Source organism: Silene latifolia, chromosome Y (genome assembly GCF_048544455.1).
Source record: "Silene latifolia isolate original U9 population chromosome Y, ASM4854445v1, whole genome shotgun sequence".
Classification (NCBI taxonomy): Eukaryota; Viridiplantae; Streptophyta; class Magnoliopsida; order Caryophyllales; family Caryophyllaceae; genus Silene; species Silene latifolia.
Window position 1 is genome coordinate 113,796,518 of NC_133538.1, and position 5,930 is coordinate 113,802,447.

General features: G+C 41.9%; 1 non-coding gene across 1 annotated transcript; it reads right to left on the reverse strand.

Annotated features, from left to right (window-relative positions):
• Window positions 1–216: 216 nt before the first annotated feature.
• On the reverse strand, window positions 217–323 carry LOC141636709 (small nucleolar RNA R71). Its single transcript, XR_012541301.1, has one exon. It is a non-coding gene; the product is annotated as a small nucleolar RNA R71 (small nucleolar RNA).
• Between the last annotated feature and the right edge of the window lie 5,607 nt (window positions 324–5,930).

Below are 5,930 nucleotides of genomic sequence, written 5' to 3' on the forward strand. Positions count from 1 at the left end.
AACCCCAACGAACATATCAATGATTTCTTGGATAGTTGTGACATGTACAAAGAAAACAGTGTTTCGGATGATGCTCTTCACCTTAGGTTGTTCCCTCATTCCTTGAGAGGAAGTGCCAAGGAATGGCTTAATAGTTGCGCACCCTACTCTCTAAGGACTTGAGATGACGTTTCAAAGGCCTTGTTAAACAAGTATTTCCCGCCTCAAAGGACCTCTAAGATCAAGAGTGATCTTCAAGGGTTCACTCAACTAGAAGATAAGACCCTTTATGAGGTTTGGGAGAGATACAAAGGTCTCCAATGGCTAAGCCCTCATCATGGAATTGGGGATGATGAGCTCATTTGTAATATCCCTTAATTTAATAACAATTTATAAGAATAATTTATGTAATTCAAATAATTAATTAGTAATAATCGCATTTATAATAATAGTTGTTACGAGACGGTAATTAAGTGAGTAAAATAAGTAAGCAAAGACGGAGTAGGGCTTGAGTATTGGACCGTGTATTACTGGGTGGTCTGCTCGGAAACTACTCGAATAATATTAGTGTTAGGCCTGGAAATCTGCAGACCTTCCTGATCAGTATCTCATCTAAAACGTAACTGCCAGGCTGTCAGGATGTCAGGTTATCAGGGCACACGAAGAAAGGCGCCAGGCCATGGAGAGGACAACGGTCAAAATATCAGGACGATATTAGACCATAAACGCGTATTATAAAAGGATTATATACGCAACATTGAATGAGAAGATCTCGCAGTAAATGCAGTAATTAAGGGAGGAATATTTAGCCATTATTACAGGCAATGATGGAGAATAATCCGAATTCAATACCATATCAAGCAGCCGTTCAAGATTGGAGCTTATATAAGGAACACTTTGAAGACATTGGACTTATCTTGTTCATACACAAGAAGAAGCATACACTTACATACGCAATACATAGAGAAATATAAGCATTGTTATTGTCATACAATTATTCTCCCAAATTACATAGTTAAATCCTCTTCTGGCTTGGTGCCCGTGGTTTTTTCCCATTCAGGGGTTTTCCACGTACAAAATTCTTTGTCTCATTATTGTTATTGTTATTATATTTACAGCTTTACATTTTACCCTGACGACCTGACTAATAGACCATCTAGAGCTAGTTAACCTTGCATAACTCTACCCTGACCTGATTTCGCCGTACGCAAAATCCACAAAAAAAAATTGGCGCCCACCGTGGGGCATCTAGCTCTTTAAATCCTTTTTTCTTATCCTACAAAAATTCAAAAATCCTACAAAAATGGCCCAACTCACCGTTGAAGAACAATTGAATGCAGCTCTCCAACAAATCGCTGAGTTGGAAAGCCTGAAAGAAAAAGTTGCCCAAACTGAGGCATAAATTGTAATACTCCGTATTTATGAGTCTCGGAGTACTCTACCGAGTAGGCCTTACTCTGTCGAGTAAGGGTGAGTTGCGTTTTAAAATAGTTTCCGACCTGTTGGGTACTCGATCGAGTAACTATGATACTCGATTGAGTAAGGGGGCACTCGATAGAGTACCTTAGCTACTCGATCTAGTAGCCGGTTTACGGGGAGTTATTTCTCGGGTTTTGTTAATTATGCGATTAAGGTATATAATCTTTTCCGTCATCATTCTAAACACTTTTCAAAATCTAATTTACTGTCAAAGAGAGAAAGCAAGTACGTTCATCCCTTTAATCGCATTGTTAGCAAATCCCGGAGTTTGGAAGGTCGGTTTTCATCGTTTGTTATACCGTTGAGATCCTTGCGTCGAGGGTAAGATCTATGTACCCTTTTTACTGTTTTTCCTTTAAGTTGGTTATACCCTAATATGGGGATTTGGGGGTTTTTGTGTAGATTGTGATTTGGTAGTGTTTATATGTTGTATGATAGGTGGAGGTTTTGTAGAAGAGGCTTTTTGATACCGCTGTAGAGACCGTCTGATAGTTGTGCTTTCCATGTAGGATTTCCCACTCAGTATTAGTCCCATAATGGGATGATTGTTGATGTGTTGAGATTGATTATTTAATATCGTAATTGTATTGTGACGACTGTGATTGTGATTGTGATTGTGATTGTTTGTCTCTGGTTCTCGAGATGCGTTCTCGGCTGAGTGGAGTCACTTGCGGGAGTGGCTTCATGCCCTAGTTTTGCCTCCTGTGGAACCCGCCACAGGAGGGATGCGCACATTAATGGACAGGGTTATCGCTCGGTATGATGAGCGGGGCTTAGGTGGGAACGGCTGCGGTCCCCCAGCGCGGCTGGTCCAAAGTGGACGATCGGTGATTGAGATTGTTGGGATTGGTGTGATTGTGTGTGTGTGTGTGTGTGTGACGGTTAAGTTTGTCATTTATCGTATTGTTGATATATATATATATATATATATATATATATATATATATATATATATATATATATATATATATATATATATATATATATATATATATATATATATATATATATATATATATATATATATAGTTGTGTGATTAATCTTGACCCTGGTTGTTGTTTTGTAAAACTGCGGTGATCCATTCGGGGATGGTGAGCGAGAATTGAGCGGTTTGAGTTGAGTCTTGGGATAGGCCGGGATGTGCCACCGTCTGACGATAGAAGTCTTCCGTTATAGTTTTATTAGTTTTATAACTTTTCAGTTAACTCAGTAGACTGTTGGTTTGAGAACTTGTACCCGTAATTTGGGATTTGGTTTCAGTTGTACTTTTCACTAAAGTTATATCATTTAAAGTTGTTTCGTTATTGTCTTATGAATATCATGCCTCGGGTAACCGATATGGTAGCATCCTTATACCTGAGTGGTCCTGGTAAGGCACTTGGAGTATGGGGGTGTTACAAATGGTATCAGAGAGACGATCCTGAAACCTGTAACCAATAAATCTAATGAATATAGGGACTCAATTAAAATGAACCCGGGGTAAAGGTTGTAAGAGCTAATGCAAAGGCTTGGGAGACGTCCTAAAGTCGCGAACTTGCCCTACAATTTTGAACCGGTAACATGGGGGGTGTATGTCAAGGTCGTATGCGTTGTTTGGTTAGCTTGTGTGTGAATGTGATGAAGTGTGTGTAATTGTTGGATGTTTGAAGTAGAAAGTTGAGAATGTGAAAGAAAGGTTGATGATATATGTAGAACTGTCGTTGGAATGGGAAACATGATGAATGTTTTACTATGTGGCGTTTAATAACATGATATGGTTAATTCGTTAGCTATATGAGGAGTTGCGTAGCATTATGTGCTTTGTTATGATATAATGTTGGAGTTATAATGTTGTTTCTAGTATTGGGATATGATATAGCATGCGGGTAGCGTTTTCGAGTTAGCATGACTCGATCGAGTGGGACTGACTTGATCGGGTGGGTGTTTGATGATTTTGAATCCAAAATCGTGTTTTTGGGCACTCGATCGAGTACCTCGGGCACTCGATCGAGTAGGGGGTCACTCGATCGAGTAGCCTGGCTACTCGGTCGAGTATGTTAGAGACCAGAAGGTCTGTTTGGGGTCTGATGTTGGGGCACTCGATCGAGTATGCTGGGCACTCGATCGAGTAGCCTGTTACTCGATCGAGTATGTTTGGGAACTCGATCGAGTAGGGCCTGGGCAGCTTGTTTTCGTGTTTTGAGGTTTTAGCGCGTATGTTTATATCCACCCCTTCTCTGATATAGTTTCAAGATGCCGCCCAAGAAGAATGCTTTGTATGCGAGAGCTGAGCTTATGAACATAGATGATATCGTTAAGATGTTGGAGCATCATGATGCTCTTACGGAGGCTTTAAAGACTGTGGGAAAGGATAAGGATAAGGACAAGGAGAAGGAGGTTGATCACTCTAAAATCAGCCTCTATATAGCGAGGTTTAACCCGAAAGAGTACAAGGGGGTTAGGGAGCCTAACCTTCTTGATAACTGGCATAGAGAGATGGAGAACATACTAGATTTGGTTCACTGTCCTGATGAGATGAGAGTAGAACAAGGTGCGTTCTATCCGAGGGAAGCAGCTGGCAAGTGGTGGGATACGGTGAAAGTGAGTGCTAAGGAGTTGTATGCGAACCAAGGTTTACCTGCTATACCTTGGGAAGAGTTTCGTAAGGCTATGAGGAAAGAGTTTGTACCGGAACATGTGAGGAGTAAGTTGAGAGAAGAGTTTGACAGTTTTAAGATGACAACTGACATGTCTGTGGCCGAGTACTATAGGCAGTTCAATGAGAAGTCTAGGTATGCTGAGGATATGGGTTTGAGTGAGGAGAATCTGGCGCTGAGATTTGAGAGGAGGTTGACCCCTAAGATTATGGATAAGTTACCCGTGGGAGTCCTTACTGACGTTAAGGAAGCTTATGAGAGGGCTGGGAGAGCTGAGAGGTTGGTGGAGATGGCTCAAGGGAGGTTAGGTGTTGAGAAAAAGAAGTCTGAGAGCGAGGGTGGTGGCCAATCTAGTCACAAGAAAGGCAACCACAATCAATCTAGAGGGTTTTCTTCTGGGTCAGGGTTTAGTGCTGGAGCTTCCTTTAGGCGTGGCCGTGGAAGTGCTAGTGGTAGTTGTGGAATGACCTGCTTTGGTTGTGGTAGTGTAGGCCACAAGAGACATGAGTGCATGAGTGCACCTGGAACTTTCCAGAGACCTGCGCAGAGCTATGCGAGCAATAGACCGACTGGATCATGGTCAAACCGGGAAGTCGAGCTATCGAGTGGAGGTAACCGCAACGGCGGTAATTCTTATCCGAAACCACCAACGAACAACAACAACAATCAAGGGTCGGGTGCTAAGCCGACCACATCGGCCCAAGATCTTGTCCTGGAGGTGGACAGAAGACCAGTGGAAAGCTGTTCATGATGGAGAAGAAAGCAGCTGAAGATGATGCACACGTTATCACTGGTACTTTTCTTGTTAACGATATTCATACCTTTGTTTTGTTTGATTCGGGGGCGTCTTAGTCATTTGTATCTTCGAGTCATGTTAAACGATTGGGTTTGAGGGTATATGAGTCTGTTAGTGAGAAAGTTTTTATACCTTCGGGTGAGTCTGTATCATGTGGGAGGTTATATAGGGATGTACCTATGGTAGTTGGGCAAGTTGATTTCCCTGTAGACTTGCTAGAGTTACCTTTTGATGGTTTTGAGATGATAGTTGGGATGGATTGGCTGGGAAAGTATAAAGCTAAGATAGACTGTCATCAAAAGAAAGTGTCTTTAAGAGGTCCTAAAGGCGTTAGTGTGTCTTATCGTGGGTTTCTAGTCAGACCCAAACTTAAGTTGATTGCAGCTGTTACCTTGAAGTCATATATGAGGAAGGTATGTCCTTTGATATTGTGCCATGTGAGAGATGACCGGATAGAGAGTCCGACAGTTGATCAGATACCAGTGGTGGGAGAGTTTGAGGATGTGTTTCCGGAGGAGATTTCGGGGTTGCCACCGAGTAGAGAGATAGATTTCACAGTTTAGTTGAAACCGGGGACGAGGCCAATCTCTAAGGCACCGTACCATATGGGTCCTAAAGAGATGGAGGAGCTTAGGAAGCAGTTAGATGATTTGATAGAGAGGGGATACATTAGACCAAGTGTATCGCTGTGGGGAGCACCAGTTCTTTTTGTGAAGAAGAAAGATGGGAGTTTGAGGTTGTGCATAGACTATAGAGAGCTGAACCGAGTGACAGTGAAGAACAAGTATCCTTTGCCAAGGATAGATGACTTGTTTGATCAGTTGAGTGGTGCATCAGTCTTTTCAAAGATTGATTTGAGGTCAGGGTATCATCAAGGAAAGATTAGAGAGGTGGACATACCAAAGACAACTTTCACGTCGAGGTATGGCCATTATGAGTATGTGGTGATGCCGTTTGGGTTATCTAATGCACCGGCAGTGTTTATGGATTTGATGAATAGGATCTTCAGACAGTTTTTTTGATAAGTTTGTAGTGGTGT